A 16,951-nucleotide genomic window follows, 5' to 3' on the forward strand; every position below is an offset into this window, starting at 1 on the left:
AACGCGGTAACATTGACTGATTGCATGGGATTGCTAACGCTGACTTGCTTGGGCATATTGATATATGAGTTGATACTCAGACAATATTTTGTACAATACATGACCTGGAAAACAAAACAAACACAAGATTTTTTTCCTTTTCTGATGCACAGTAGCGCGTCAACACTGACTGATCGCATGGGAATGGTCATATATGCCATCAACGCTGATTTGCTGGAAAATATGCCAACTTAGACCTATATTCGTACCTGGAATATTTATTATTATGGTACGGAAAAAGCCAAATACAAGACTGGTGTCATTTTTAGATGAACTACAATTGAAACAAGCGCTTTTATGCCATCGACGCAATGTTTCGTACCCTGAAGTAACTAAAATGGCCCGAGAAAGAACAAACACAAGATTTGTGTCCTTTTTGGGTGCACTTTGATCGAAATGAGCGCTTTTATGCCATTAACGCAAGATTTGTTTCATTTCTTGATGAACTATGATCAAAATGAGCGCTTTTATGCCATCAACGCATATTTAAACGCTGCAATAGGAGCTTCGGACACTTTAGGGGTAACCTAGCATACACAGTAACGCGGTAACATTGACTGATTGCATGGGATTGCTAACGCTGACTTGCTTGGGCATATACAGGGGTTACTCAAAATAACTGGGACCGGTAAAATTTTCACTTTTCAAAAAATGTTCAACTCGCCGTAACTTTTCGAAAAGTGCATCAAATATTCTCAAATTTTTACTGTAAGTTTATCAACTAGTTGTGTATCAGTAGTCCAATTTTGGAGAAGATCGGACCATTGTCCATGGAGTTATAAAGATTCTAGAAAAAAGGTAAAATTATCCGATAGCCAACTTTGAGCTGTTATATCTCCGGATTCAATAAACCGAATGCAATGAAATTTTGACCATTCATGACTTGTATAATGAGCTATGAAAAACCTTTGACTTAACTTAAAATTCTTAACACGGAAGAAAATTATAACGATTAGATTATTTGTCTAATAAAACACCAAATTATCCAAAACTTCAACATCGTTTCAAAATTCAAGATGCAAATTATAGTTCAATTAATTTTCCTCTAAATGACTTATATATAAATGTGTTTTGAAGGGAAGTTACAACATAGCCGCTAATAAATTGAGAAAGTAATGGGATGCATATTAGAAATTGATGAATTTACTAAAAAATCGTGAAATGAATGAAATCGTTATAACTTTTTCTCTTGTTAAAAAATTAAAGTTAAGTGAAACGTTTTTAAGAGTTCATCATATAAGTCATGAATGGTCAAAATTTCATTGCAATCAGTTCATTGAATCCGGAGATATAAAAGCTCAAAGTTGGCTATCGAATAATTATACCCTTTTTAAGAATCTTTATATTTTCGTGAAGAATAGCCCGAGCTTTTCCAAATTTGAACCACTGATACACAACTAGTTGATGAGCTTACAGTAAAAAATTGAGAATATTTGATGCCCTTTTCAAAAAGTTACAACGAGTTAAACATTTTTTGAAAAGCGAAAATTTTACCTGTCCCAGTTATTTTGAGTATCCCCTGTATCAACTCAGACAATATGTTCGTACCTGGAAGTAACCAATGTGGCTTCACAAAATCCAAATAGGAACTTTGTGTCATTTCTTGATCATCTATGATCGAAAAGAGCGTATTTATCCTATTCACGGTTACCCAGCGTACCCTGAACTGTCATTTCTTGATCATCTATGATCGAAAAGAGCGTTTTTATCCTATTCACGGTTACCCAGCGTACACAGTAGCGTGCTAACATTTTGTACATTACATGACCTGGAAAACAAAACAAACACAAGATTTCTTTCCTTTACTGATGCACAGTAGCGCGTCAACACTGACTGATCGCATGGGTATGGTCATATATGCCATCAACGCTGATTTGCTGGAAAATATGCCAACTTAGACCTATATTCGTACCTGGAAATAACGATTATGGTACGGAAAAAGCCAAATACAAGACTGGTGTCATTTTTTGATGAACTACAATTGAAACAAGCGCTTTTATGCCATCGACGCAATGTTTCGTACCCTCAAGTAACTAAAATGGCCCGAGAAAGAACAAACACAAGATTTGTGTCCTTTTTGGGTGCACTTTGATCGAAATGAGCGCTTTTATGCCATTAACGCAAGATTTGTGTCATTTTGTGATGAACTATGATCAAAATGAGCGCTTTTATGCCATCAACGCATATTTAAACGCTGCAATAGGAGCTTCAAACACTTTAGGGGTAGCCTAGCATACACAGTAACGCGGTAACATTGACTGATTGCATGGGATTGCTAACGCTGACTTGCTTGGGCATATATCAACTCAGACAATATGTTCGTACCTGGAAGTAACCAATGTGACCCCACAATATCCAAATAGGAACTTTGTGTCATTTCTTAATCATCTATGATCGAAAAGAGCGTTTTTATCCTATTCACGGTTACCCAGCGTACACAGTAGCGTGCTAACATTTTGTACATTACATGACATGAAAAACAAAACAAACACAAGATTTCTTTCCTTTTCTGATGCACAGTAGCGCGTCAACACCTACTGATTGCATGGGAATGGTCATATATGCCATCAACGCTGATTTGCTGGAAAATATGCTAGCTTAGACCTATATTCGTACCTGGAAATAACGATTATGGTACGGAAAAAGCCAAATACAAGACTGGTGTCATTTTTTGATGAACTACAATTGAAACAAGCGCTTTTATGCCATCGACGCAATGTTTCGTACCCTGAAGTAACTAAAATGGCCCGAGAAAGAACAAACACAAGATTTGTGTCCTATTCGGGTGCACTTTGATCGAAATGAGCGCTTTTATGCCATTAACGCAAGATTTGTGTCATTTCTTGATGAACTATGATCAAAATGAGCGCTTTTATGCCATCAACGCATATTTAAACGCTGCAATAGGAGCTTCGGACACTTTAGGGGTAACCTAGCATACACAGTAACGCGGTAACATTGACTGATTGCATGGGATTGCTAACGCTGACTTGCTTGGGCATATATCAACTCAGACAATATGTTCGTACCTGGAAGTAACCAATGTGGCTCCACAAAATCCAAATAGGAACTTTGTGTCATTTCTTGATCATCTATGATCGAAAAGAGCGTATTTATCCTATTCACGGTTACCCAGTGTACCCTGAACTGTCATTTCTTGATCATCTATGATCGAATAGAGCTAAAAGTTACTAAAATGGCCCGAGAAAGAACAAACACAAGATTTGTGTCCTTTTTGGGTGCACTTTGAAACAAGCGCTTTTATGGCATCAACACAATGCTTCGTACCTTGAAGTAACTAAAATGGCCCGAGAAAGAACAAACACAAGATTATGGCATCAACGCAATGCTTCGTACCTTAAAGTAACTAAAATGGCCCGAGAAAGAACAAACACAAGATTTGTGTCCTTTTTGGGTGCACTTTGGTCGAAATTAGCGCTTTTATGCCATTAACGCAAGATTTGCGCTTAACGCGGTAACATTGACTGATTGCATGGGATTGCTAACGCTGACTTGCTTGGGCATATATTAACTCAGACAATATGTTCGTACCTGGAAGTAACCAATGTGGCTTCACAAAATCCAAATAGGAACTTTGTGTCATTTCTTGATCAACTATGATCGAAAAGAGCGTATTTATTTTATTCACGGTTACCCAGCGTACCCTGAACTGTCATTTGGTGTCATTTTTTGATGAACTACAATTGAAACAAGCGCTTTATGCCATCGACGCAATGTTTCGAACCCTGAAGCAACTAAAATGGCCCGTGTGGTAGTTTAGCACATCAATAAGTAGGCCGAGGTCTTGGAATTATCATTATTAGTCGAGACGTCAACTGGATAAGTACCATAGCCCGAGAAAGAACAAACACAATATTTGTGTCCTTTTTGGGTGCACTTTGATCGAAATGACACTTTAGGGGTAACCTAGCATACACAGTAACGCGGTAACATTGTCTGATTGCATGGGATTGCTAACGCTGACTTGCTTGGGCATATATCAACTCAGGCAATATGTTCGTACCTGGAAGTAACCAATGTGGCTCCACAAAATCCAAATAGGAACTTTGTGTCATTTCTTGATCATCTATGATCGAAAAGAGCGTATTTATCCTATTCACGGTTACCCAGCGTACCCTGAACTGTCATTTCTTGATCATCTATGATCGAATAGAGCTAAAAGTTACTAAAATGGCCCGAGAAAGAACAAACACAAGATTTGTGTCCTTTTTGGGTGCACTTTGAAACAAGCGCTTTTATGGCATCAACACAATGCTTCGTACCTTGAAGTAACTAAAATGGCCCGAGAAAGAACAAACACAAGATTATGGCATCAACGCAATGCTTCGTACCTTAAAGTAACTAAAATGGCCCGAGAAAGAACAAACACAAGATTTGTGTCCTTTTTGGGTGCACTTTGGTCGAAATTAGCGCTTTTATGCCATTAACGCAAGATTTGCGCTTAACGCGGTAACATTGACTTAACGCGGTAACATGGGATTGCTAACGCTGACTTGCTTGGGCATATACAGGGGTTACTCAAAATAACTGGGACAGGTAAAATTTTCACTTTTCAAAAAATGTTCAACTCGCCGTAACTTTTCGAAAAGTGCATCAAATATTCTCAAATTTTTACTGTAAGTTTATCAACTAGTTGTGTATCAGTAGTCCAATTTTGGAGAAGATCGGACCATTGTCCATGGAGTTATAAAGATTCTAGAAAAAAGGTAAAATTATCCGATAGCCAACTTTGAGCTGTTATATCTCCGGATTCAATAAACCGAATGCAATGAAATTTTGACCATTCATGACTTGTATAATGAGCTATGAAAAACCTTTGACTTAACTTAAAATTCTTAACACGGAAGAAAATTATAACGATTAGATTATTTGTCTAATAAAACACCAAATTATCCAAAACTTCAACATCGTTTCAAAATTCAAGATGCAAATTATAGTTCAATTAATTTTCCTCTAAATGACTTATATATAAATGTGTTTTGAAGGGAAGTTACAACATAGCCGCTAATAAATTGAGAAAGTAATGGGATGCATATTAGAAATTGATGAATTTACTAAAAAATCGTGAAATGAATGAAATCGTTATAACTTTTTCTCTTGTTAAAAAATTAAAGTTAAGTGAAACGTTTTTAAGAGTTCATCATATAAGTCATGAATGGTCAAAATTTCATTGCAATCAGTTCATTGAATCCGGAGATATAAAAGCTCAAAGTTGGCTATCGAATAATTATACCCTTTTTAAGAATCTTTATATTTTCGTGAAGAATAGCCCGAGCTTTTCCAAATTTGAACCACTGATACACAACTAGTTGATGAGCTTACAGTAAAAAATTGAGAATATTTGATGCCCTTTTCAAAAAGTTACAACGAGTTAAACATTTTTTGAAAAGTGAAAATTTTACCTGTCCCAGTTATTTTGAGTATCCCCTGTATCAACTCAGACAATATGTTCGTACCTGGAAGTAACCAATGTGGCTTCACAAAATCCAAATAGGAACTTTGTGTCATTTCTTGATCATCTATGATCGAAAAGAGCGTATTTATCCTATTCACGGTTACCCAGCGTACCCTGAACTGTCATTTCTTGATCATCTATGATCGAAAAGAGCGTTTTTATCCTATTCGCGGTTACCCAGCGTACACAGTAGCGTGCTAACATTTTGTACATTACATGACCTGGAAAACAAAACAAACACAAGATTTCTTTCCTTTACTGATGCACAGTAGCGCGTCAACACTGACTGATCGCATGGGTATGGTCATATATGCCATCAACGCTGATTTGCTGGAAAATATGCCAACTTAGACCTATATTCGTACCTGGAAATAACGATTATGGTACGGAAAAAGCCAAATACAAGACTGGTGTCATTTTTTGATGAACTACAATTGAAACAAGCGCTTTTATGCCATCGACGCAATGTTTCGTACCCTCAAGTAACTAAAATGGCCCGAGAAAGAACAAACACAAGATTTGTGTCCTTTTTGGGTGCACTTTGATCGAAATGAGCGCTTTTATGCCATTAACGCAAGATTTGTGTCATTTTGTGATGAACTATGATCAAAATGAGCGCTTTTATGCCATCAACGCATATTTAAACGCTGCAATAGGAGCTTCAAACACTTTAGGGGTAGCCTAGCATACACAGTAACGCGGTAACATTGACTGATTGCATGGGATTGCTAACGCTGACTTGCTTGGGCATATATCAACTCAGACAATATGTTCGTACCTGGAATGTGACCCCACAATATCCAAATAGGAACTTTGTGTCATTTCTTAATCATCTATGATCGAAAAGAGCGTTTTTATCCTATTCACGGTTACCCAGCGTACACAGTAGCGTGCTAACATTTTGTACATTACATGACATGAAAAACAAAACAAACACAAGATTTCTTTCCTTTTCTGATGCACAGTAGCGCGTCAACACCTACTGATTGCATGGGAATGGTCATATATGCCATCAACGCTGATTTGCTGGAAAATATGCTAGCTTAGACCTATATTCGTACCTGGAAATAACGATTATGGTACGGAAAAAGCCAAATACAAGACTGGTGTCATTTTTTGATGAACTACAATTGAAACAAGCGCTTTTATGCCATCGACGCAATGTTTCGTACCCTGAAGTAACTAAAATGGCCCGAGAAAGAACAAACACAAGATTTGTGTCCTATTCGGGTGCACTTTGATCGAAATGAGCGCTTTTATGCCATTAACGCAAGATTTGTGTCATTTCTTGATGAACTATGATCAAAATGAGCGCTTTTATGCCATCAACGCATATTTAAACGCTGCAATAGGAGCTTCGGACACTTTAGGGGTAACCTAGCATACACAGTAACGCGGTAACATTGACTGATTGCATGGGATTGCTAACGCTGACTTGCTTGGGCATATATCAACTCAGACAATATGTTCGTACCTGGAAGTAACCAATGTGGCTCCACAAAATCCAAATAGGAACTTTGTGTCATTTCTTGATCATCTATGATCGAAAAGAGCGTATTTATCCTATTCACGGTTACCCAGTGTACCCTGAACTGTCATTTCTTGATCATCTATGATCGAATAGAGCTAAAAGTTACTAAAATGGCCCGAGAAAGAACAAACACAAGATTTGTGTCCTTTTTGGGTGCACTTTGAAACAAGCGCTTTTATGGCATCAACACAATGCTTCGTACCTTGAAGTAACTAAAATGGCCCGAGAAAGAACAAACACAAGATTATGGCATCAACGCAATGCTTCGTACCTTAAAGTAACTAAAATGGCCCGAGAAAGAACAAACACAAGATTTGTGTCCTTTTTGGGTGCACTTTGGTCGAAATTAGCGCTTTTATGCCATTAACGCAAGATTTGCGCTTAACGCGGTAACATTGACTGATTGCATGGGATTGCTAACGCTGACTTGCTTGGGCATATATTAACTCAGACAATATGTTCGTACCTGGAAGTAACCAATGTGGCTTCACAAAATCCAAATAGGAACTTTGTGTCATTTCTTGATCAACTATGATCGAAAAGAGCGTATTTATTTTATTCACGGTTACCCAGCGTACCCTGAACTGTCATTTGGTGTCATTTTTTGATGAACTACAATTGAAACAAGCGCTTTATGCCATCGACGCAATGTTTCGAACCCTGAAGCAACTAAAATGGCCCGTGTGGTAGTTTAGCACATCAATAAGTAGGCCGAGGTCTTGGAATTATCATTATTAGTCGAGACGTCAACTGGATAAGTACCATAGCCCGAGAAAGAACAAACACAATATTTGTGTCCTTTTTGGGTGCACTTTGATCGAAATGACACTTTAGGGGTAACCTAGCATACACAGTAACGCGGTAACATTGTCTGATTGCATGGGATTGCTAACGCTGACTTGCTTGGGCATATATCAACTCAGGCAATATGTTCGTACCTGGAAGTAACCAATGTGGCTCCACAAAATCCAAATAGGAACTTTGTGTCATTTCTTGATCATCTATGATCGAAAAGAGCGTATTTATCCTATTCACGGTTACCCAGCGTACCCTGAACTGTCATTTCTTGATCATCTATGATCGAATAGAGCTAAAAGTTACTAAAATGGCCCGAGAAAGAACAAACACAAGATTTGTGTCCTTTTTGGGTGCACTTTGAAACAAGCGCTTTTATGGCATCAACACAATGCTTCGTACCTTGAAGTAACTAAAATGGCCCGAGAAAGAACAAACACAAGATTATGGCATCAACGCAATGCTTCGTACCTTAAAGTAACTAAAATGGCCCGAGAAAGAACAAACACAAGATTTGTGTCCTTTTTGGGTGCACTTTGGTCGAAATTAGCGCTTTTATGCCATTAACGCAAGATTTGCGCTTAACGCGGTAACATTGACTTAACGCGGTAACATGGGATTGCTAACGCTGACTTGCTTGGGCATATATCAACTCAGACAATATGTTCGTACCTGGAAGTAACCAATGTGGCTTCACAAAATCCAAATAGGAACTTTGTGTCATTTCTTGATCATCTATGATCGAAAAGAGCGTATTTATCTTATTCACGGTTACCCAGCGTACCCTGAACTGTCATTTGGTGTCATTTTTTGATGAACTACAATTGAAACAAGCGCTTTATGCCATCGACGCAATGTTTCGTACTCATTATTAGTCGAGACGTCAACTGGATAAGTACCATAGCCCGAGAAAGAACAAACACAATATTTGTGTCCTTTTTGGGTGCACTTTGATCGAAATGACACTTTAGGGGTAACCTAGCATACACAGTAACGCGGTAACATTGTCTGATTGCATGGGATTGCTAACGCTGACTTGCTTGGGCATATATCAACTCAGGCAATATGTTCGTACCTGGAAGTAACCAATGTGGCTCCACAAAATCCAAATAGGAACTTTGTGTCATTTCTTGATCATCTATGATCGAAAAGAGCGTATTTATCCTATTCACGGTTACCCAGCGTACCCTGAACTGTCATTTCTTGATCATCTATGATCGAATAGAGCTAAAAGTTACTAAAATGGCCCGAGAAAGAACAAACACAAGATTTGTGTCCTTTTTGGGTGCACTTTGAAACAAGCGCTTTTATGGCATCAACACAATGCTTCGTACCTTGAAGTAACTAAAATGGCCCGAGAAAGAACAAACACAAGACTATGGCATCAACGCAATGCTTCGTACCTTAAAGTAACTAAAATGGCCCGAGAAAGAACAAACACAAGATTTGTGTCCTTTTTGGGTGCACTTTGGTCGAAATTAGCGCTTTTATGCCATTAACGCAAGATTTGCGCTTAACGCGGTAACATTGACTTAACGCGGTAACATGGGATTGCTAACGCTGACTTGCTTGGGCATATATCAACTCAGACAATATGTTCGTACCTGGAAGTAACCAATGTGGCTTCACAAAATCCAAATAGGAACTTTGTGTCATTTCTTGATCATCTATGATCGAAAAGAGCGTATTTATCTTATTCACGGTTACCCAGCGTACCCTGAACTGTCATTTGGTGTCATTTTTTGATGAACTACAATTGAAACAAGCGCTTTATGCCATCGACGCAATGTTTCGTACTCTGAAGTAACTAAAATGGCCCGTGTGGTAGTTTAGCACATCAATAAGTAGGCCGAGGTCTTGGAATTATCATTATTAGTCGAGACGTCAACTGGATAAGTACCACAGCCCAAGAAAGAACAAACACAATATTTGTGTCCTTTTTGGGTGCACTTTGATCGAAATGACACTTTAGGGGTAACCTAGCATACACAATAACGCGGTAACATTGACTGATTGCATGGGATTGCTAACGCTGACTTGCTTGGGCATATATCAACTCAGACAATATGTTCGTACCTGGAAGTAAAAAATGTGGCTCCACAAAATCCAAATAGGAACTTTGTGTCATTTCTTGATCATCTATGATCGAAAAGAGCGTTTTTATCCTATTCACGGCTACCCAGCGTACCCTGAACTGTCATTTCTTGATCATCTATGATCGAATAGAGCTAAAAGTTACTAAAATGGCCCGAGAAAGAACAAACACAAGATTTGTGTCCTTTTTGGGTGCACTTTGAAACAAGCGCTTTTATGGCATCAACACAATGCTTCGTACCTTGAAGTAACTAAAATGGCCCGAGAAAGAACAAACACAAGATTATGGCATCAACGCAATGCTTCGTACCTTAAAGTAACTAAAATGGCCCGAGAAAGAACAAACACAAGATTTGTGTCCTTTTTGGGTGCACTTTGGTCGAAATTAGCGCTTTTATGCCATTAACGCAAGATTTGCGCTTAACGCGGTAACATTGACTTAACGCGGTAACATGGGATTGCTAACGCTGACTTGCTTGGGCATATATCAACTCAGACAATATGTTCGTACCTGGAAGTAACCAATGTGGCTTCACAAAATCCAAATAGGAACTTTGTGTCATTTCTTGATCATCTATGATCGAAAAGAGCGTATTTATCTTATTCACGGTTACCCAGCGTACCCTGAACTGTCATTTGGTGTCATTTTTTGATGAACTACAATTGAAACAAGCGCTTTATGCCATCGACGCAATGTTTCGTACTCTGAAGTAACTAAAATGGCCCGTGTGGTAGTTTAGCACATCAATAAGTAGGCCGAGGTCTTGGAATTATCATTATTAGTCGAGACGTCAACTGGATAAGTACCACAGCCCAAGAAAGAACAAACACAATATTTGTGTCCTTTTTGGGTGCACTTTGATCGAAATGACACTTTAGGGGTAACCTAGCATACACAGTAACGCGGTAACATTGACTGATTGCATGGGATTGCTAACGCTGACTTGCTTGGGCATATATCAACTCAGACAATATGTTCGTACCTGGAAGTAAAAAATGTGGCTCCACAAAATCCAAATAGGAACTTTGTGTCATTTCTTGATCATCTATGATCGAAAAGAGCGTTTTTATCCTATTCACGGCTACCCAGCGTACCCTGAACTGTCATTTCTTGATCATCTATAGCTTCGGGCACTATGAGGGTAACCTAGCATGCAATAGGAGCTTCGGACACTTTAGGGGTAACCTAGCATACACAGTAACGCGGTAACATTGACTGATTGCATGGGATTGCTAACGCTGACTTACTTGGGCATATATCAACTCAGACAATATTTTGTACAATACATGACCTGGGAAACAAAACAAACACAAGATTTCTTTCCTTTTCTGATGCACAGTAGCGCGTCAACACTGACTGATCGCATGGGAATGGTCATATATGCCATCAACGCTGATTTACTGGAAAATATGCCAACTTAGACCTATATTCGTACCTGGAAATAACGATTATGGTACGGAAAAAGCCAAATACAAGACTGGTGTCATTTTTTGATGAACTAGAATTGAAACAAGCGCTTTTATGCCATCGACGCAATGTTTCGTACCCTGAAGTAACTAAAATGGCCCGAGAAAGAACAAACACAAGATTTGTGTCCTTTTCGGGTGCACTTTGATCGAAATGAGCGCTTTTATGCCATTAACGCAAGATTTGTGTCATTTCTTGATGAACTATGATCAAAATGAGCGCTTTTATGCCATCAACGCATATTTAAACGCTGCAATAGGAGCTTCGAACACTATAGGGGTAACCTAGCATACACAGTAACGCGGTAACATTGTCTGATTGCATGGGATTGCTAACGCTGACTTGCTTGGGCATATATCAACTCAGACAATATGTTCGTACCTGGAAGTAACCAATGTGGCTCCACAAAATCCAAATAGGAACTTTGTGTCATTTCTTGATCATCTATGATCGAAAAGAGCGTATTTATCCTATTCACGGTTACCCAGCGTACACAGTATTGCCCGTTGTGATGATTTATAGATTCCGACGCAAATTAATGATTAGGCTCATTTTCAGCGTAGGTGCGTTATAAATGTTTGCTTTCAAAGCAAAACTATCACCAAATGTGTGGCTCACAACACAGCGTAAAATATTCACAAGTACGCGGTCTGGTTTTATATCTGTGAGCCCACGCAAGAAAAATCCACGCAACTAATTTTCGCGCAGGAGCCTAACAGGTGGAATCTCCGCAATAGCGTGCTAACATTTTGTACATTACATGACATAAAAAACAAACACAAGATTTCTTTCCTTTTCTGATGCACAGTAGCGCGTCAACACTGACTGATCGCATGGGAATGGTCATATATGCCATCAACGCTGATTTACTGGAAAATATGCCAACTTAGACCTATATTCGTACCTGGAAATAACGATTATGGTATGGAAAAAGCCAAATACAAGACTGGTGTCATTTTTTGATGAACTACAATTGAAACAAGCGCTTTTATGCCATCGACGCAATGTTTCGTACCCTGAAGTAACTAAAATGGCCCGAGAAAGAACAAACACAAGATTTGTGTCCTTTTCGGGTGCACTTTGATCGAAATGAGCGCTTTTATGCCATTAACGCAAGATTTGTGTCATTTCTTGATGAACTATGATCAAAATGAGCGCTTTTATGCCATCAACGCATATTTAAACGCTGCAATAGGAGCTTCGGACACTTTAGGGGTAACCTAGCATACACAGTAACGCGGTAACATTGACTGATTGCATGGGATTGCTAACGCTGACTTGCTTGGGCATATATCAACTCAGACAATATGTTCGTACCTGGAAGTAACCAATGTGGCTCCACAAAATCCAAATAGGAACTTTGTGTCATTTCTTGATCATCTATGATTGAAAAGAGCGTTTTTATCCTATTCACGGTTACCCAGCGTACCCTGAACTGTCATTTCTTGATCATCTATGATCGAAAAGAGCGTTTTTATCCTATTCACGGTTACCCAGCGTACACAGTAGCGTGCTAACATTTTGTACATTACATGACCTGGAAAACAAAACAAGCACTGCCAACTTAGACCTATATTCGTACCTGGAAATAACGATTATGGTACGGAAAAAGCCAAATACAAGACTGGTGTCATTTTTTGATGAACTACAATTGAAACAAGCGCTTTTATGCCATCGACGCAATGTTTCGTACCCTGAAGTAACTAAAATGGCCCGAGAAAGAACAAACATAAGATTTGTGTCCTTTTTGGGTCCACTTTAATCGAAATGAGCGCTTTTATGCCATTAACGCAAAATTTGTGTCATTTCTTGATTAACTATGATCAAAATGAGCGCTTTTATGCCATCAACGCATATTTAAACGCTGCAATAGGAGCTTCGGACACATTAGGGGTAACCTAGCATACAGTAACGCGGTAACATTGACTGATTGCATGGGATTGCTAACGCTGACTTGCTTGGGCATATTGATATATGAGTTGATACTCAGACAATATTTTGTACAATACATGACCTGGAAAACAAAACAAACACAAGATTTCTTTCCTTTTCTGATGCACAGTAGCGCGTCAACACTGACTGATCGCATGGGAATGGTCATATATGCCATCAACGCTGATTTGCTGGAAAATATGCCAACTTAGACCTATATTCGTACCTGGAATATTTATTATTATGGTACGGAAAAAGCCAAATACAAGACTGGTGTCATTTTTAGATGAACTACAATTGAAACAAGCGCTTTTATGCCATCGACGCAATGTTTCGTACCTTGAAGTAACTAAAATGGCCCGAGAAAGAACAAACACAAGATTTGTGTCCTTTTTGGGTGCACTTTGATCGAAATGAGCGCTTTTATGCCATTAACGCAAGATTTGTGTCATTTCTTGATGAACTATGATCAAAATGAGCGCTTTTATGCCATCAACGCATATTTAAACGCTGCAATAGGAGCTTCGGACACTTTAGGGGTAACCTAGCATACACAGTAACGCGGTAACATTGACTGATTGCATGGGATTGCTAACGCTGACTTGCTTGGGCATATATCAACTCAGACAATATGTTCGTACCTGGAAGTAACCAATGTGGCTTCACAAAATCCAAATAGGAACTTTGTGTCATTTCTTGATCATCTATGATCGAAAAGAGCGTATTTATCCTATTCACGGTTACCCAGCGTACCCTGAACTGTCATTTGGTGTCATTTTTTGATGAACTACAATTGAAACAAGCGCTTTATGCCATCGACGCAATGTTTCGTACCCTGAGGTAACTAAAATGGCCCGTGTGGTAGTTTAGCACATCAATAAGTAGGCCGAGGTCTTGGAATTATCATTATTAGTCGAGACGTCAACTGGATAAGTACCATAGCCCGAGAAAGAACAAACACAATATTTGTGTCCTTTTTGGGTGCACTTTGATCGAAATGACACTTTAGGGGTAACCTAGCATACACAGTAACGCGGTAACATTGTCTGATTGCATGGGATTGCTAACGCTGACTTGCTTGGGCATATATCAACTCAGGCAATATGTTAGTACCTGGAAGTAACCAATGTGGCTCCACAAAATCCAAATAGGAACTTTGTGTCATTTCTTGATCATCTATGATTGAAAAGAGCGTTTTTATCCTATTCGCGGTTACCCAGCGTACACAGTAGCGTGCTAACATTTTGTACATTACATGACCTGGAAAACAAAACAAACACAAGATTTCTTTCCTTTACTGATGCACAGTAGCGCGTCAACACTGACTGATCGCATGGGTATGGTCATATATGCCATCAACGCTGATTTGCTGGAAAATATGCCAACTTAGACCCATATTCGTACCTGGAAATAACGATTATGGTACGGAAAAAGCCAAATACAAGACTGGTGTCATTTTTTGATGAACTACAATTGAAACAAGCGCTTTTATGCCATCGACGCAATGTTTCGTACCCTGAAGTAACTAAAATGGCCCGAGAAAGAACAAACACAAGATTTGTGTCCTTTTTGGGTGCACTTTGATCGAAATGAGCGCTTTTATGCCATTAACGCAAGATTTGTGTCATTTTGTGATGAACTATGATCAAAATGAGCGCTTTTATGCCATCAACGCATATTTAAACGCTGCAATAGGAGCTTCGGACACTTTAGGGGTAACCTAGCATACACAGTAACGCGGTAACATTGACTGATTGCATGGGATTGCTAACGCTGACTTGCTTGGGCATATATCAACTCAGACAATATGTTCGTACCTGGAAGTAACCAATGTGACCCCACAATATCCAAATAGGAACTTTGTGTCATTTCTTAATCATCTATGATCGAAAAGAGCGTTTTTATCCTATTCACGGTTACCCAGCGTACACAGTAGCGTGCTAACATTTTGTACATTACATGACATGAAAAACAAAACAAACACAAGATTTCTTTCCTTTTCTGATGCACAGTAGCGCGTGAACACTGACTGATTGCATGGGAATGGTCATATGTGCCATCAACGCTGATTTGCTGGAAAATATGCCAACTTAGACCTATATTCGTACCTGGAAATAACGATTATGGTACGGAAAAAGCCAAATACAAGACTGGTGTCATTTTTTGATGAACTACAATTGAAACAAGCGCTTTTATGCCATCGACGCAATGTTTCGTACCCTGAAGTAACTAAAACAGCGCTGTTATTGGTCGTGAGCTTCCCATGACGATGAACAAGTAGGCTCTTTCATTCTCACAAGACAAAACGAGCATTCATGCACTTCGTCGTGTCATTTTGCAATGATCAAGCGTCATGACGGAAACTTTAATATTGTTTTAAAATTAAAATTTTCACCTGGTCTAAGCAAATTTAGGCTAGCCGTTGCATTTAACAGATAGAGATGATATACATTTATGCTTTGAAGGATTTAAACAATGACAAAATCAAAGAATTTTGTAGTAATTGCCTTGTTTACAACCATGTCACGCTCCGTCATGACCGAAAAATGAGCGAATAATGCTAGCCTCTCTTGGTCATTGGGTCCCGATTCGATGACATTGAGAGAGGCACTTCTGTAAAATTCGCGTGACGACCCGTGTTGACGCTGACGCTTTCCAAGCCTGAACTAAAATGGCCCGAGAAAGAACAAACACAAGATTTGTGTCCTTTTTGGGTGCACTTTGATCGAAATGAGCGCTTTTATGCCATTAACGCAAGATTTGTGTCATTTCTTGATGAACTATGATCAAAATGAGCGCTTTTATGCCATCAACGCATATTTAAACGCTGCAATAGGAGCTTCGGACACATTAGGGGTAACCTAGCATACAGTAACGCGGTAACATTGACTGATTGCATGGGATTGCTAACGCTGACTTGCTTGGGCATATTGATATATGAGTTGATACTCAGACAATATTTTGTACAATACATGACCTGGAAAACAAAACAAACACAAGATTTTTTTCCTTTTCTGATGCACAGTAGCGCGTCAACACTGACTGATCGCATGGGAATGGTCATATATGCCATCAACGCTGATTTGCTGGAAAATATGCCAACTTAGACCTATATTCGTACCTGGAATATTTATTATTATGGTACGGAAAAAGCCAAATACAAGACTGGTGTCATTTTTAGATGAACTACAATTGAAACAAGCGCTTTTATGCCATCGACGCAATGTTTCGTACCCTGAAGTAACTAAAATGGCCCGAGAAAGAACAAACACAAGATTTGTGTCCTTTTTGGGTGCACTTTGATCGAAATGAGCGCTTTTATGCCATTAACGCAAGATTTCAAGATTTGTGTCATTTCTTGATGAACTATGATCAAAATGAGCGCTTTTATGCCATCAACGCATATTTAAACGCTGCAATAGGAGCTTCGGACACTTTAGGGGTAACCTAGCATACACAGTAACGCGGTAACATTGACTGATTGCATGGGATTGCTAACGCTGACTTGCTTGGGCATATACAGGGGTTACTCAAAATAACTGGGACAGGTAAAATTTTCACTTTTCAAAAAATGTTCAACTCGCCGTAACTTTTCGAAAAGTGCATCAAATATTCT

The sequence above is a fragment of the Aedes albopictus genome, chromosome 2 (genome assembly GCF_035046485.1).
Source record: "Aedes albopictus strain Foshan chromosome 2, AalbF5, whole genome shotgun sequence".
In the NCBI taxonomy this organism is placed as follows: Eukaryota; Metazoa; Arthropoda; class Insecta; order Diptera; family Culicidae; genus Aedes; species Aedes albopictus.